The following is a 19,095-nucleotide window of genomic DNA, read 5'->3' as shown; positions in this document are numbered from 1 at the left end:
GAAGTCATTTACAAATCTTTACGCATACGCATAGTTAATTTTAAGCACGAGGTGTTCCATTGGTATGTTCACTGTGACCCCTCCCCTAGTCTTTTGTATATACCTGTCTGAAACACACCTGCTGGAAGGAGCCTGACGAAGCGCTAAGGCGCGATAACAGACCGTCGCCCATTGGCTGCATCCACCCGCCTGTTTGCCATCTGTCCACCTCCCTGCAAACTTGTATACAGCAACATGAAATAAAGCATCTCTGCAAGGAATTACCTGGTGTTTGAGGTTAGTTCTCCAATGCTCACACATCCCTTTGTCCGTGATTTAATTTACAAATCTGTTTAACTTTTTGGCACCAGTTGATTTAAAAAAAAAAAGTTTTCCACGGGAGTACCCCTTTTAATACATTTTTTGTCTTATCTATAGTGCTCTCTGCTGACACCTGATGCCCGTATCAGGAACTGTCCAGAGCAGGAGAAAATCCCCATAGCAAAACTAAGCTGCTCTAGACAGTTCCTGATCAGGTGTCAGCAGAAAGCACTGTGGACAAGACAAAAAAGAAATTCAAAAATAAAATAATTTCCTCTGTAGAATACAGCGGCTTAAAAGTACTGGAAGGGTAAAGATTTTTTAATAGAAGTAATTTACAAATCTGTTTAACTTTCTGGCACCAGTTGATTTAAAAAAAAAATAATGTTTTCCACCAGAGTACCCCTTTAACCTGTTGGGCCCGGCCTCTAACAACGGCCAAGACCCGTGGCTAATAGCGCACAACACTGGTCGCGCTATTAACCCTTTAGACGTGGAGTTCAAACTTGAATGCCGCATCTAAAGTGAAAGTAAACGAATGCCGGTTAGCTCAGGGGGCTTTTCGGGATCGCCGTGGCGAAATCGCGGCATACTGAACAGCTGTAGGACAGCTTCCTTCTCGCTGTCCAATCACTGAATTACTGCTCAGTGCCTGAGATCTAGGCATGAGCAGCCAAGCGGCAGAATCATCGATCAATGGTTTCCTAAGAGAAACCATTGATCAGTGTAAAAGATCAGTGTGTGCAAGTGTTGTAGCCCCCTATGGGAGCTATAACATTGCAAAAAAAAAAAAGTGAAAAAAAAGTGAATAAAGATCATTAAATCTAATAAAAGTTTGAATCACCCCCCTTTTGCCATAAAAAAACCTGTGCAAATAAAAATAAAAAAAACATACGTGATAACGCTGAAAAAGTCCAAAATAGCCTATTTTTGGTCACTTTTTGTATCATGAAAAAAATGAATAAAAAGCGATCAAAAAGTCCCATCAATACAAAAATTATACTGTTAAAAGCTTCAGATCATGGGGCAATAAATTAGCCCTTATACCGCCCCGTATGCAGAAAAATTCTATACAGCAGCATGAGCACTTCTTTCTTTCTACTGCTAATACCTCTCCCTATACAACCAAGCATTTCCTGCTGGTCTATTACATTGTCTTCCTACCTTTAAGTCTTCTGAAATAATTACTCCTGATACTGAGGTCAGGACTGTGTTAAATATTCTATATTCTGCTATCTTCCCAAGGGTTTTTACACCCCAGGTGCATTATCTTGCATTTATCCACATTAAATTTCAATTGCCAGAATTCTGACCATTCTTCTAGTTTGCCTAAATCCTTCTCAATTTGGCGTATCCCTACAGGAACATCAACCCTGTTACATATCTTTGTGTCATCAGCAAAAAGACCAACACGTTACCATCGAGACCTTTTGCAATATCACTAATGAAGATATTAAACAAAATTGGTCCAAGTACAGATCCCTGAAGTCCCCCACTGGTAACAAGACCTTGCTCTGAATATACTCCATTGACTACAACCCTCTGTTGTCTGTCACTCAGCCACTGCTTAATCCACTCAACAATATGGGAGTCCAAGCTCAATGACTGTAGTATTGATAAGTCTTCTATGTGGGGCAATGTCAAAAGCCTTACTAAAATCTAGTTATATATCTTCCTTCCTCCAGGCCAATATGAGTGATACAGTTGTCCAGAATGCTGGCTCTATAATCACTAGAGATGAGCGAATTTTTGAAAAATTCGATTTGGCCGATTCGGCAGATTTCCCCCCCAAAATGTATTTGTTCTGAATTTATTTGCAGTGAATTGCTACAATTTCTGGCCTACAGAGAGCCTCAATAGGGGTGGAGAACATTTTGCCTTGTCCTAACACGCATAGGGACTGTGCTGTGTTAGTGAAATAATACTGTTATTCAGTATGACATGCAGATTATAGGCATCACTATCTGAATCACTGCGGCAGAGTGTCTGGATGTGGCAGTAGAGAGACCATATGGCGTCAAAATTGAAAAGAATAAATAGATTTTTTCATCAATTTTTATTTAATCTAGTTTGAATTTATTTACATTTTTTGAGTACCCATTCTGGTGAGCATCGAGCTGGTGGTCAGCCACCAGGTGAGCTACCACCTGGTCCAGCCCCTACCTCTCAGCATCCTCCCCTGCTCTCTGTGGAACTGCAAATGTTTCATGTAATCAGTTATGGTTCATTGTTATCTCTCCAACCTGTTTAATTGGATTCTTGCGGTAATTCCACAGCTAATGTATAACATTGACGACCATAGTGCCTCAGTCTTGAAAAGATTACATGGATTTTTTTAAATTTAAATTTAATATTACACTCCCAAGTTTAATATCCCGGGCTCCGGCATTTACTTTGAATAAATAGTGTGGTTACAAAAGACCAAATCTAACATGTCAATATAGTGGCTGAATGACTCAGCCTTGAGTTGGAGGCAGCATCAGGAGACCATGTAGTAGCTGAATGATGCAGCGTGTAGGTGGCGGCATCATGAGGAGACCACATAGTGGCTGAATGACACAGCCTGGAGTTTGTGGAAGAATGAGGAGAACATATAGTGGCTGAATGACACAGCGTGGAGGTGGCGGCAGCATGAGGAGATCATATAGTGGCCGAATGACACAGCAGGGAGGTGGCGGCAGCATGGGAAGAACATATAGTGGCTGAATGACACAGCATGGAGGTGGCGGCAGCCTGAGTAGAACATTGAGTGGCTGAATGACACAGCTTGAAGGTGGCGGCAGCATGAGGAGAACATATAGTGGCTGAATGACAAATGCGTGAAGGTGGCGGCAGCATGAGGAGAACATATGGTGGCAGAATGAGACAGCCTGGAGGTGGCAGCAGCATCAGGAGTCCTGAAAGTGACACTGTGACAGAGTGGTGCGGTGGGTGGCAATACCAGTACCCGGTGATGAAGGTGGGTGAAAAAAAGGAGAACTTGGCATCAGATATATGGCATCAGGCGGGTGGCAGGATCAGAATAGGAGCTGAGGCAGGAATGCAGAGGAAAACGGTCTCTTTTGTATAAGAGTTAGTGTGCACAAGTAAGTATTGAGGATATGCATTACGTGAAACTTATCTTTTAATAATATGCTTAGGAAAAAATATATGGCCCCAATTTTTTTTTATTTTTATTTTTATCAAACCAAAGGAAAGGTGTGCAAAAAACACCATATGCCACCTACACCACCAAGTATTGATGTGATGCAAAGACCTTTAAAAGGTGGAAGGGAACAACGTGTGGTCCATTGTAACCGGTAGGGGTAAACACTTTCCCTGTAAGGCCCTACTCTCGCATAATTAATTCCCTTCTTGGCAAGTGTTACTCACCCTAAAAAGGGAGGCCACACACAAGTAACTTCTCCCTATTTCCACCTACAAACACTGCCATTTCCCGGGGTTTTTAGGTGGAAATAGGGATTGGTTCCTGTGTGGGGCCGCCCTTTTTAAGACGAGTAACACTTTCCTCAAAAAGGTAGAAGGGAACAACGTATTGTCCATTGTAGCAGGTGGGGGTAAAAACTTCCCCTGTAAGGCCCCACTCTCGCCCTATTAATTCCCTTCTTGGCAAGTGTTGTTCACCCAAAAAAGGGCGGCCCCACACAGGAATATCTCTCTACTTCCACCAAAAAACCTGGGAAATGGCAGTGTTTGTAGGGGGAAATACGGAGAGGTGCCGATGTGGGGCCACCCTTTTTAGGGCCAGTAACACATGCAAAGAAGGAAATTTAATATTGCGAGAGTAGGGCTTTACAGGGGAAGTTTTTACCTCCACCGGTTACAATGGAACATACATTGTTCCCTTCCACTTTTAGAGGTCATTGCATCACATCAATACTTGGTGGTTAGAGATGAGCGAATCGAAGCTGACGAACCCAAATTAGTTACAAATTTCATGAAATATTTGATTTGCAATGAATGCGAATATCGCTGTGATTCTATTGCACGTATCGCTTCATTAAACTCCATTTACTGCGGTACAGGCTGCGGGAAGGGAAGTAGGCGAGATGACCCTGAATCACTTGCAGGATGCCGGCTATCAGCAGCCAGTCACCCTTTTGATGTCACAGCCCTATATATTCTGCAGCCATTTTGCAGATCGTCATATCATATCAGACATCTTTGTGGCAGCCTACTTCCCGGGAGGTAGTGGAACAGGGGTTCCTGGAGATGGCGGCAGTAGCAGTCAAGTAGTGTGGACTGTTGGTGGGAAAATCAGCTACTCGGCGGTGTGGCAGTTTTTCATCAAGCATCCGGCAGAGGTTCACATAGCCACATGCAAGATATGCCGGCAGAAGGTGAAGCTTGGTTAGGGTCCCAATGTTGGCACCACAGCCCTGCATCAACATATGCTTCGCCACCATAAAGCGGCCTGGGAGAATCGTGGCTCCGATGTAGTGGTCCAGCCTCCTGAATCTCCCAGTGGCACGCCGCTCCCTGTTTCAGCCAGCCAAGGCTCCACCACCTCAGCCGAAGGGAGCTGTGTGTCATACCCTCCTTCTGTCGCTCCAGATGCTCTTGCTCCCACTACTTTTAGTCAGCCATTCCGCCAACATTCCATCGGCGAAGCCATGTCCAAGATACAGCAGTATGCGCCCGCTCATCCAATGGCGCAGAAGCTGAATGTGCTCCTGTCCAAGTTGCTGGTGCTGCAGTCCCTCCTTTTTCAAGTGGTGGACTCTGCACCTTTCAGAAAACTGATGGCTTGTGCCGAGCCAAGGCAGTACCAGCCCTGCACAATTTTGTGGAAGAAAAGGTACTCCAGTCCTTGAGCCTGTCGATGTGGGGTAAGGGACAATACATGTCCTTTATGGCTCACTGGGTGAATGTGGTTCCTGCACAGCCAAAACCCCAACTTGGAAAGGTCCCGCCGCTTCCTCCTCCACGCTGTAAGCCCGTTGGTCCTGTGACAGTGTGTGACTCCGCCTCCTCATCCTCCACCGTATCCTCAGCCTCCACTGCCCAAACAAGTCTCAACATACCATGTGTGCAGGGCCCGGCGGTGTCACGCTGTTCTTTCCATGGTTTGCCTTGGCAAAAAGAGTCACACAGGGGAAGAACTGCTAAAAGTCATTTGTAAAGAAATCGGAGCATGGCTTACTCCACGAAAACTGGAAATGGAACCATGGTCACTGACAACGGGAAGAACATCTTGCTTGCACTGTGACTGGGAAGGCTGAGCCATGCGCTCTGCATGGCACACGTGTTCAATCTGGTTGTGAAGCAGTTTCTGAAGTGTTCCCCCCCATTTGCAAGACATTCTAACAATGGGAAGGAAACTTTGTATGCACTTCAGCCACTCGTACACAGCAAAGCACACCTTCCTTGAGCTGCAGCGTCAGAATAGTATCCCCCAACCTAATCTGATTTTTGATGTTGCCATACATTGGAATTCCACCCTCCATATGTTGGACCGACTGTACGAACAGAGAAAAACCATCACCGATTTCTTGATGATCCAAGCTTATAGGGGTAAACAGTGGCAGCTCATACGTGACACCTGCCCTTTCCTCAGGCCCTTTGAGGAAGCCACATTATTAGTAAGTCCCAGGATTACAGGATGAACAACGTCATTCCACTGCTTCATTTCTTACAACACGTGTTGGAAACAATGGCTGATCAGGGCACTGGAGACGTGGCGCCTACATCTCATGGCCACATGAGCCCTGTGGGGGCTGAACTGGAGAAGGGGGTAGGGGCACAGTGGAGCACAGTTTATGTTTCACCAAATGGGTGGTTTTTCTTGTAATCTGAGGAGGAGCAGGAGCAGCCAGAGGAGCTAGAGGATTATGAGGAAGGCAAGACAGAGGACCCAGAGATACCGTGGCAGTATGCAGTGGAGATGGAGGCAAGGAGTTCCTTGATGCATACTCACTTGCTTGCGTAGTGACAGCCGAATTGTCACCATTCGGCAGCAGGATGGCTTATGGATCTCTACCTTATTGGACCCTCGCTACCGCCACAAAATAGGGCCGTTTTTACACCCACTGAGAGGAAGGACAAAGTGACCTACTACAGAAGCATCCTATGTAGTCAGTTGGCCAATGCCTATCGGCGCCATCGTCCATCCTCTCGCAGGTCTGAATCGGGGGGCCCCCTACACTCACCTTCCACTGCCATGGCTGCTGGGGAGGGGTGGGGTGGCAGGAGCAGTACCAGCTCCATCAGCAGCAGCCTGAGTCTACAGTCGCTGATGAGTACCTTTCTTCACCCGCATAGTAAAGCAACTCAGCAGCAGGAGGTACACCTGGAGCAGGACCAGGGGCGGATCCAGAGTCTAGTCTCGGGAGGGGCACTATTAGAGTATCATGCGCTGGTCAACACGCCCCCTCCCATAGACTTGCATTTAGGAGGTATCGTGTGACATCACAAGGGGCGTGGCTATGACATCACAACCCCCGCAGCCTGCACCCAGGGTTTGGAATAAAATGTTCAGAACGCTGGGGCAGTGGAGTACCCCTTTAATTATGCAGCATAGTGCCCCCACACTAGGTAGGCAGCATAGTTCCCAGTTCCCCCACTCTAGGAAGGCAGCATAGTTCCCCCACATTAGGTTGTAGTTCCCTCACATTTAGTTGGCAGTATAGTTCCCCCACATTAGGTTGGCAGTATAGTTGTGAGTATAGTTCGTGGTTGTTGATCCATCCAAGATGGCTGAAGAAGAGGGTGCACGCTCCATGGCCGTCAGTACACAATTCACAGGAGAGCAGCACAACCAAGGTAGAAATAAGGAAACTGGTGCAAGCTGTGTAGGAGCCTTGGCAGAGGGGTCCCAACTTCAATATATCCAAATAGGCAGCAGCACACAGATGGTGGGTGAAAATAATTTTATCATACCAGTGTACAGAGAGCAACATTTCTGCGGCTTCTCGGCCTCTTGAGAATGGCGGCGAGAGGCCGCGGAAACGTTGCTCTCTGTACACTGGTATAATGATATAAACTTCGCTATTATTTTCACCCACCATCTGTGTGCTGCTGCCTATGTGGATATATTGAAGTTGGGACCCCTTTGCCAAGGCTCCTACACAGCTTGCACCAGTTTTCTTATTTCTACCTTAGTTGTGCTGCTCTCCTGTGAATTGTGTGAGTATAGTTGTGATGCCTGCGGAGTAGCAGGTTGCAGAAAATAATTTCCAGTATAATAATTAAATATACCAATTGTCACAGAATGGGAAAGTGCTAAAGCAGTATGACCTAAGTAGTGGTAAGGTTATGCAGGGAGTTGTTGTTTCACCCATGATGACTGCAAAACTTACAAGTGACTACAGCTCTGATAGGACATAGTGAGGCGAATACACAATGATATCAGTGACTACAGGTGACAGCTTCGATGGTACATACCGCTGTGACTTTGTCAGCTAAATCTTCTCTCTGCAGAAAATGACACCCAGATGGCTCCTTAATTTGTCAGCGGATTCTGATCCTCTATATGAACACAATAATTATTATAATACTGCTAAACACTGTATCCTCTGAATACCCCACACTGCCCCCTCTGAATATAATACTACCACACACTGTACCCTCTGAATATAATACTACCACATAGGGATGTCCCGATACCGATACTAGTATCGGTATTGGGGCCGATACCTGGTATTTGCATGGTATCGGGGACTCGTCTTATGTCCCCAATACCAAAGCCGATACCTGGTGGAGTGCTCCGCTGCCTCTCTGATCGGCATCATGCCGCAGCCCTGTTCTGCCGTTCCAATTACTGCTGCTGCTCCGTTCTGCCGTCTGCATCCTGTGGTCTTATGAAGGAGCATGTGACACCCACGTCACTCCACGTCCTTCCCTGCGCCCAGTGTAACGCTACAGAGGAAGCAGAGTGACGTGTGTGTCACATGCTCCTCCATAAGACCACATGATTCAGACGGCAGAACGGAGCAACAGCAGTAAAGGGAGCGGCAGAACGGGACAGCGGAGCGGCGACAGGCAAGTAAGCAACTATAAGTGGGCTCCTCCTGACTACAAGGGGGGGTCCTGCTCACTAAAAGTCCGGTCCTGCTGGCTAAAAGAGGTCCTGCACGCTAATATTCGGGTCCTGCTGGCTAAAAGGGGGGTCCTGCTGGCTAAAAGGGAGGTCCTGCTCACTAAAAGTCGGGTCCTGATGGCTAAAAAGGGGGTCCTGCTGGCTAAAAGGGGGGTCCTGCTGGCTAAAAGGGGGATCCTGCTGGCTAAAAGGGAGGCCCTGCTCACTAAAAGTCGGGTCCTGCTGGCTAAAAGGGGGGGTCCTGCTGGCTAAAAGGGGGGCCCTGCTGGCTAAAAGGGGGGCCCTGCTGGCTACAGGAGGGCTGATACAAATGTCTGCAGGGGGGGGGGGCTGCTGTCTACAGGGTGGGCTGCAGTCTAATGTCTTCAACTATCTATACTACTTACAAGGGGATACTACCTACTATTAAAGACAATCTTACAGCAGAGCCTCCTGCACTAACTTAAATTTATATGTAAATGATGCAGGTGACCCGGTTTCTACCGCTGCTCACCATGTGATCATCAGTCATCATTCTGTCCAATGGAGAAGAGAGAAATCTTGGCTCATACTACAGCAGCCGCCTCCATTGTACACAACAAGGACCCACATATACGGTAAGCAGCGCCAGAAACCGGGTCACCCTGGTGTCAGATTCCCTTTAAAATAAAAGTACTCGTACTTCGTATCGGCGAGTACTAGAATTAAAGTATCGGTACTCGGTCTTAAATAAATGGTATCTGGACATCCCTACTACCACACACTTCACCCTCTGAATATAAAACTACCACACACTGCGCTCCCTGAATATAATACTACCACACACTGTACCCTCTAAATGTAATACTACCACACTGTTCCCTCTGAATATAATACTACCACACACTGCGCCCTCTGAATATGATACTACCACACACTGCGCTCTTTGAATATAATACTACCACACACTGTACCCTCTAAATATAATACTACCACACACTGCACCCTCTAAATATAATACTACAACACACTGCTCCCTCTGAATATAATACTACCACACACTGCACTCTCTGAATATAAAACTACCACACACTGCACTCTCTGAATATAATACTACCACACACTGTACCCTCTGAATATAATACTACCACACACTGTACCCAATGAATATAATACTGTAAAGTATTGTGGCCCATAAAAATGGTACCAACCCTGAAATTCCTTTATAATATACATCATACCTCTAAAATGCAAAACACTCTGTGCCTTCACATATAGTGATAATGCCCCATCCTGTGCCCCCAAATATAATAATTATGGCCCCTCCTGCGCCCCCCACATATTAATAATGTCCGCCCTGTTCCCCCCACAATAAAAATGCCCTCTGTCCTGTGCACCTAACATATAATGACCCCTATGCTGTGCCACTCACATATAATGCCCTCTGTCCTGTGCCCCTTACATAAAATGCCCCCTATGCTGTGCCACTCACATCTAATGCCCTCTGTCCAGTGCCCCTTACATATAATGCCCCCTATGCTGTGCCACTCACATATAATGTCCTCTGTCCTGAGCCCTTCACATATAATGCCCCCTGTCCTTAGCCCTTCACATATAAAGCCCCCTGTGCTGTGTCCCTTACATATAATGCCCCCTGTGCTGTGCCACTTACATATAATGCCCCTGTCATGTTCCCCTAACATTTAATGCCCCCTGTGCTGTGTCCCTCATATAATGCTCTCATCATGTGCCCCTCACATATACTGCTCCCTGTCCTGTGCCCCTAACATATAATGCCCCCTGTGACATGCCCCTCACATTTAATGCCCCCTGTCCTGCCCCACAGGGGGCATCATATGTGAGGGGCACATGACAGGAGCATTATATCTGAAGGGCACATGATGATAATGGGGGCATTATATGTGAGGGGCACAACACAGGGGGCATTAATGTGAAGAGCACATGACAGGAGACCCCCTGTCATGTGCTCTTCACATATAATGCCCGCTGTCACGGGCACCTCACATTAAATTTATCCTTTTTTGCGCCCCCTACGTTTTTAAACTGCCCCCTGACCCCAGTGCCATTTAGTTGTGCCAAACAGTTTAAAAAACAATACATACAATTCTATTAAGATCCCCCGCTGAGCAGCTCTCTTCTTCTTACGTGCACAGCCTGTGCAGACAGGTGAGCGTCGAGCCGCGGTCATGGGATCTTCAGGCGCCGGAGCGATAATTTGATGTCATCACGCCGGGCTGCCGTTGATCGCCGATCCCAGTGGCGAGAAAGGTAAACTAATGAGTGAATGGGGGAGCGGGAGCTGACAGCTCCCGCTCCACCATGTTAGAAATTGGGAGGCAGAAATCTCCCCGTTGCCCCCCCCCTGGATCCGCCACTGAGCAGGACCTGAACCAGCAGGTGGTGGCATACCTTGACATGCCCATGCAGAGTTTGCCCTGGAAAAGCTGTCCTGCCCGGCCAGTAGTGTGCCATCAGAGTGGGTGTTTAGTGCAGTGGGGGCCATAGTCACCCCAAAGAGAACTTGTCTGTTCACAAAAAATGTGGAGAGACTGACCTTTGTGAAGATGAATCAGGCATGGATCAGCCAGGATTTCCAACCACCAATGCCTGATGCATGAGAGTAGATTGACCATGGTGCCACAGCAACACTTCACAAATATGAATAGTGCCAAACAGATTTAAGGCGCTGCTCTCCAGTTACAAACATTCCTCCACATTACACCTTTTTTCACCCACCTTCATCACCGGTACTGGCATTGCCACCCACCGCACCACTCTGTCACCGGGTCACTTTCAGGACTCCCAATGCTGCTGCTGCCACCTCCAGGCTGTCTCATTCAGCCACTACATGGTCTCTTCTCATGCTTCAGCCAACTCCAGGCTGTGTCATTCAGCCACTATATGGTCTCCTCATGCTTCAGCCACCTCCAGGCTGTGCCATTCATCCAATATATGATTTACTGATGCTTCAGCCAGCTCCAGTCTGTGTCATTCAGCAACTACAAGGTTTAGTGATGCAGATGGGCATAGGACATTACCTATATATGTTTATGGTAGCACTAGGTACCATACATCATCAATGGAAATTTCAAAATATATCTTTTATTCTTAGAGATTGTAAGGCCCTATTGTCCCCTCATCTGCCACCAACTCCAGGCTGTGCCATTCAGACACTATATGGTCTCTTCATGCTGCCACAAACTCCAGGCTGGGCCATTCAGACACAATGTTCTCCTCATGCTTTAGCCATCTCGCGGCTGGGCCATTCAGACACTATATGGTCTCCCCATGCTGCCACAAACTCCAGGCAGTCATTCAGCCACTTTATGGTTTCCTTATACTGATGCCACCTCCATGCTGTCTCATTTAGCCACTATATGGTCTCTTCTCATGCTTCAGCCAACTCCAGGCTGTGCCATTAAGCCACTATATGGTCTCCTCTTACTGATGCCACCTCCAGGCTCTGTCATTGTGCTGCCATGTAACATGTGACTCCTTGTTAGATTTGGTCCTTTGTACCCACATCGGGGCCCGGGACACTAAAACTTGGGAGTTAAAATTTCATTTTCAAAATCCTCAATTTCAATTTCAAAATATTAAATAAAAAAATAAAAAATTTCAATGGTGTGATTGTCATTCAGACACAATTGGGTCTCCTGATGCTTCAGTCAACTCCAGGCTCTGTCATTCAGCATATATGGTTTACTGATGCTGCTGGGCCTTTGTCTGGGCCTAAAAAATTTTTATGGTAGCACTAGCTACCTTAAATCTTCAATTTAAATTTCAAAATTTGTCTTTTAATCTTAGGGATCGTAAAGCCCTAAAGCCCTAGTGTCTTCTCATGCTGCTGCCAACTCCAGGCTGTGCCATTCAGACACGATATGGTCTCCTGATGCTTCAGCCAACTCCAGGCTGTGTCATTCAGCCAATATATGGTTTACTGATGGTGCTGGGCCTGAGTCTGGGCCTAAAATGTTTTTATGGTATCACTAGCTACCCTAAATCTTAAATTTAAATTTCAAAATTCGTCTTTTAATCTTAGGGATTGTGAAGCCCTAGTGTCTCCTCATGCTGCTGCCAACTCCAGGCTGTGCCATTCAGACACTATATGGTCTCCTCATGCTTCACCCACATCCAAGCTGTGTCATTCAGACACTATATGGTCTCCTCATGCTGCCAACATCTCCACGGTGTGTCATTCAGCCACTATATGGTCTCCTCATGCTTCAGCCACATCCAAGCTGTGTCATTCAGCCACTATATGGTCTCCTCATGCTGCCAATACCTCCATGCTGTCTCATTTAGCCACTGTATGGTCTCCTCATGTTTCAGCCAACACCTCCATGCTGTGTCATTCAGCCACTATATGGTCTCCTCATGCTGCCAACACCTCCTCGCTGTGTCATTCAGCCACTATATGGTCTCCTCATGCTGCCAACACCTCCACGCTGTGCCATTTAGCCACTGTAGGGTCTCTTCATGCTGCCAACACCTCCACGCTATGTCATTCAGCCACTATAATGTCTCCTCACCCTGCCAACACCTCCACGCTGTGTCATTCAACCACTATATGGTCTCCTCATGCTTCAGCCACATCCAGGCTTTGTCATTGTGCCGCTCTGCAGCAGTGATTCTAAAAGCGATGCCTATAATCTGCATGTCATTCTGAATAACAGTATTATTTCACTACCCCAGCACACTCCACAAGTGTGTTAGAACAAAGCAATGTGTTCTACACCCCTATTGAGGCTCTGTGTAGTCCAGAAATAGCCATTTTTTATATAAATTTGCCACAAATAAATTTGAATCGAATTGAATTTTTTCAAAAAAATCAGCAAATTGTCCGAATCAAATTTTTCAAAAGTTCGCTCATCTCTGTTGGTGGTGTAGGAGACACATGGTGTTTTTTGCACACCTTTCCTTTTGTTTGATTAAAAATTGAGTATCCTAAGAAAAGTAAAGTTTTAGCTAATGCATATCCTCAATACTTACTTGTGGTCTGATGATGAGGAATGTCTGTAACTGGGGAGCAGCACCGTAAACATGTTTTGCACTGTCCATATTTGGGAAGTGTTGGTGTGGCACTATGGTTAATCTATTCTGATGCATCAGGCATTGGTGGGTGGAAATCCTGGCTGATCCATGCCTGATTCATCTTCACAAAGGTCAGTCTCTCCACATTTTTTGTGGACAGATGAGTTCTCCTTGAGGTTACTATGGCCCCCGCTGCACTTAATGCCTGCTCTGATGGCACACTACTGGCCGGGCAGGACAGCTTTTCCAGTGCAACATCTGCTAGTTGCGGCCACAAATCAAGTTTGGCTGCCCAGAAGTCCAGCAGATCTTCAAGGTGTGTTGCCATGGTCATGTCAAGGTATGCCATCACCTGCTGGTTCAGGTCCTGTTCCAGGTCTACCTGCTGCTGATGAGTTGCTTCACTATGCGGGTGAAGAAAGGTACTCATCAGCGACTGTAGCCTCAGGCTGCTGCTGATGGAGCTGGTACTGCTCATGCCACCCCCACCCCTCCCCAGCAGCCATGGCAATGGAAGATGAGCGCATAGGGCCCCCCGAGTCAGACCTGCGAGAGGATGGACCATGGTGCCGATAGGCATCGGCCAACTGGCTACGCAGGATGTCTCTATAGTAGGTCAGTTTGTCCTCCCTCTCAGTGGGTGTAAAAAAGGCCCCCCATTTTGTGCCAGAAGAGAAGGTCCAATAAGGTAGAGAGCCAGAAGTCATCCCGCTGCCGAATGGTGAAAATTCGGTGGTCACTACGCAAGCAAGTGAGCATGCATCGTGCCATTTGTGCAAGTGACAAGGAGGGACTCCCTGCCTCCATCTCCACTGCATACTGCCACGGTGTGTATGGGTCCTCTGTCTTGCCTTCCTCATAACTCCTCTAGCTGCTCCTGCTCCTCCTCTCCTGTCAGATGACTAGAAAAACTTCCCATCTCGCGAAACCTAAACTGTGCTCCACTGTGCCCCTCCCCCTCCTCCTCCTCCAGTTCAGCCCCCACAGGGCTTATGTGGCCATGAGATGTAGGCACCATGTCTCCAGTGCCCTCACCAGCCATTGTTTACAACATGTGTTGTAGCAGATGAAGCAGTGGAATGATGTTGTTCATCTCGTAATCCTAACAACTGACTAATAATGTGGCTTCCTTAAAGGGCCTGAGCAAACGGCAGGTGTCACGTATGAGCTGCCACTGGTTGACATGGAAGTTACACAGGGAAGTCCCCCTATCCGCTTGGATCATCAAGAAATCGGTGAAGGCTTTTCTCTGTTCCTATAGTCAATTCAACATATGGAGGGTTGAATTCCAATGTGTGAAAATGTCGCAAATCAGACCATGTTGGGGGATGCTGTTCTGAGGCTGCAGCTCAAGGAGGATGTGCTTTGCAGTGTACGAGTGGCTGAAGTGCATTCAAAGTTTCCTTCTCATTGTTAAAATGTCTTGAAGATGGGGGGAACACTTCAGGAACCGCTTGACATCCAGATTAAACACATGTGCCATGCAGGGTGCATGTCTCAGGCCTCCTTGCCGCAGCGCCGACAAGATATTCTTCCTGTTGTTGCTTACCATGGTTCCCATTTCCAGTTTTCGTGGAGTAAGCCATGATTCGATTTCTTGATGAATTACTTTTAGCAGTTCCCCCCCTGTGTGACTCTTTTCGCCAAGGCAAACCATGTGAAGAACAGCGTGAAACCGCTGTGCCCTGCACACATGGTATGCTGGAGAGGCACTGAGACTTGTCAGTGCAGTGGAGGCTGAGGACACAGTGGAGGATGAAGACGTGGCGTCCCACACTGTCACTGGACCAACAGCCTGAGAGTGTGGAGGCAGAAGTGGCGTGACCTGTTCAACATGCTGTGGCTGTGCAGGAACCACATTCACCCAGTGGGCAGTAAAGGACATATATTGTCCCTGATAGTAGTTACAGCTCCACACGTCGGCGCTACAGTGCACTTTGGTACACACCGACAGACTCAAGGACTGGCCCACCTTCTGTTCCACAAAATTGTGCATGTCTGGTACTGCCTTCATCGCAAAGAAATGACGGCTTGGCACTCTCCACCTCGGCTCTGCACAAGCCATCAGTTCTCTGAAAGGTGTAGAGTCCACCATTTGAAAAGGGAGGGACTGCAGCACCAGCAATGTCACGATTCGGCTTCCAGGTAGTGGATCCTCTGTGCCAGAGAGGGATTGGCGTGGACCGTGCTAGTGGACCGGTTCTAAGCCACTACTGGTTTTCACCAGAGCCCGCCGCAAAGCGGGATGGTCTTGCTGCGGCGGTAGTGACCAGGTCGTATCCACTAGCAACGGCTCACCTCTCTGGCTGCTGAAGATAGGCGCGGTACAAGGGAGTAGGCAGAAGCAAGGTCAGACGTAGCAGAAGGTCGGGGGCAGGCGGCAAGGTTCGTAGTCAGGATGGGTAGCAGAAGTTCAGGTACACTGGCTTTGGACACACTAAACGCTTTCACTGGCACAAGGCAACAAGATCCGGCCAGGGAGTGCAAGGGAGGAGACTAGATAAAGGCAGGGAGCAGGTGGGAGCCAATTAAGCTAATTGGGCCAGGCACCAATCATTGGTGCACTGGCCCTTTAAGTCTCAGAGAGCTGGCGCGCGCGCGCCCTAGAGAGCGGAGCCGCGCGCGCCAGCACATGACAGCAGGGGACCGGGACGGGTAAGTGACCTGGGATGCGATTCGCGAGCGGGCGCGTCCCGCTGTGCGAATCGCATCCCCAACGGCCAACACAGTGCAGCGCTCCTGGTCAGCGGGACTGACCGGGGCGCTGCAGGGAGAAAGACGCCGTGAGCGCTCCGGGGAGGAGCGGGGACCCGGAGCGCTAGGCGTAACAGTACCCCCCCCCTTAGGTCTCCCCTTCTCTTTGTCCGGTAACTGCCTCCCCTGGGATGAGGACACCGGGAAAGAATGGAGGGTTTCCTCAACGGCAGGCAGTACAGCAGGAGTGGGAATGGGGAGGGAGGGCAGAGGGCGAGGCCTGGCACGGGGCAGTGTGACACCAGGACGGGGGCCATGGGGAGGCACAGAGGCTTGCCTGATGGGACTGGGAGGGGGGGAGAGGCACTTCCTGTGGCAGGCAGAGTCCCAGTTCCTGATCTCCCCGGTGGTCCAATCAATGGTGGGGGAATGAAGCCGGAGCCAAGGCAGACCGAGGAGGACCTCAGAAGTACAGTTGGGGAGAATGAAGAACTCAATCCTTTCGTGGTGGGGTCCGATAGACATCAGGAGGGGTTCTGTGCGGTAACGCACGGTGCAGTCCAATCTGGCTCCGTTGACCGCGGAAATGTAGAGCGGTTTGACGAGACGGGTCACCGGGATGCTGAATCTATTAACAAAGGACTCCAACAAAAAATTCCCGGAGGCACCAGAGTCCAAGCAGGCCACGGCTGAGATGGAGGAGTTGGCTGTAGAGGAAATCCGCACGGGCACCGTGAGACGTGGAGAAGAAGACTTAGAAGCAAAAGATGCCACACCCACGTGAGCTGGGTGCGTGCGTGCGTTTCCCAGGCGTGGAGGACGGATAGGGCAATCCACCAAGAAATGCTCAGTACTGGCACAGTACAGACAGAGATTTTCTTCTCTACGGCGATTCCTCTCTTCCTGGGTCAGGCGAGACCGATCCACTTGCATGGCCTCCTCGGCGGGAGGCCCAGGCGAAGACTGCAAAGGATGCTGTGGGAGAGGTGCCCAGAGATCTAAGTCTTTTTCCTGGCGGAGCTCTTGGTGTCGCTCAGAAAAACGCATGTCAATGCGGGTAGCCAAATGGATGAGTTCTTGGAGGTTGGCAGGAATCTCTCGTGCGGCCAGCACATCCTTGATGCGACTGGATAGGCCTTTTTTAAAGGTCGCGCAGAGAGCCTCATTATTCCAGGATAGTTCAGAAGCAAAAGTACGGAATTGTATGGCGTACTCGCCAACGGAAGAATTACCCTGGACCAGGTTCAGCAAGGCAGTCTCAGCAGAAGAGGCTCGGGCAGGTTCCTCAAAGACACTTCGGACTTCAGCAAAGAAGGACTGGACTGTGGCTGTGGCAGGATCATTGCGGTCCCAGAGCGGTGTGGCCCAAGACAAGGCCTTTCCTGAAAGAAGACTTACTACGAACGCCACCTTAGACCGTTCTGTAGGAAACAAGTCTGACAACATCTCCATATGCAGGGAACACTGAGACAAAAATCCACGGCAGAGTCTGGAGTCCCCATCAAATTTGTCCGGCAGGGACAAGCGGAGGTTAGGAGCGGCCACTCGCTGCGGAGGAGGTGCAGGAGCTGGCGGAGGAGATGGTTGTTGCTGTAGCAGAGGCAGAATTTGCTGTAACATGGCGGTCAACTGCGACAGCTGCTGTCCTTGTTGGGCAATCTGCTGCGATTGCTGAGCGACCACCGTGGGAAGATCAGCGAGACTTGGCAGCGGCACCTCAGCGGGATCCATGGCCGGATCTACTGTCACGATTCGGCTTCCAGGTAGTGGATCCTCTGTGCCAGAGAGGGATTGGCGTGGACCGTGCTAGTGGACCGGTTCTAAGCCACTACTGGTTTTCACCAGAGCCCGCCGCAAAGCGGGATGGTCTTGCTGCGGCGGTAGTGACCAGGTCGTATCCACTAGCAACGGCTCACCTCTCTGGCTGCTGAAGATAGGCGCGGTACAAGGGAGTAGGCAGAAGCAAGGTCAGACGTAGCAGAAGGTCGGGGGCAGGCGGCAAGGTTCGTAGTCAGGATGGGTAGCAGAAGTTCAGGTACACTGGCTTTGGACACACTAAACGCTTTCACTGGCACAAGGCAACAAGATCCGGCCAGGGAGTGCAAGGGAGGAGACTAGATAAAGGCAGGGAGCAGGTGGGAGCCAATTAAGCTAATTGGGCCAGGCACCAATCATTGGTGCACTGGCCCTTTAAGTCTCAGAGAGCTGGCGCGCGCGCGCCCTAGAGAGCGGAGCCGCGCGCGCCAGCACATGACAGCAGGGGACCGGGACGGGTAAGTGACCTGGGATGCGATTCGCGAGCGGGCGCGTCCCGCTGTGCGAATCGCATCCCCAACGGCCAACACAGTGCAGCGCTCCTGGTCAGCGGGACTGACCGGGGCGCTGCAGGGAGAAAGACGCCGTGAGCGCTCCGGGGAGGAGCGGGGACCCGGAGCGCTAGGCGTAACAAGCAACTTGGACAGGAGCACATTCAGCTTCTGTGCCGTTGGATGAGTGGGCGCATACTGTTGTCTCTTGGATATGGCTTCGCCGAGGGATTGCTGGCGGAATGACTTACTCAAAGTAGGAGTACCAGGAGCATCTGCAGCGACATAAGATGGGTATGACACACAGCTCTCTTCGGCTGAGGTGGTGGAGCTTTGGCTGGCTAAAACAGGGAGCGGCTTGCCACTGGGTGATGCAGCAGGCTGGACCACCACATCGGAGCCATGATTCTCCCAGGCCACTTTATGGTGACGCTGCATCTGTTGACGCAGGGCCGTGGTGCCAACATTGGGACCCTGGCCATGCTTCACCTTCTGCCAACACATCTTGCATGTGGCCAGGTTAACCTCCTTCGGAAGCTTGATGAAAAACTGCCACACCACCGAGTAGCTGATTTTCCCACCAACAGTCCACATTGATTGACTGCTACTGCCGTTGACTCCAGGAACCCCTGTAAAACTACCTCGCGAGAAGGTAGGCTGCCGCGAAGCAGGTGGTCTCCCCCGGGCAAGTTTGGCTCCAGACTTTCCACTTCTGCCACCATGCTGACTGCCAACCATGCTACC

The sequence above is a fragment of the Hyla sarda genome, chromosome 7 (assembly GCF_029499605.1).
Source record: "Hyla sarda isolate aHylSar1 chromosome 7, aHylSar1.hap1, whole genome shotgun sequence".
Taxonomy (NCBI): Eukaryota; Metazoa; Chordata; class Amphibia; order Anura; family Hylidae; genus Hyla; species Hyla sarda.
This window is presented reverse-complemented; position numbering follows the sequence as displayed.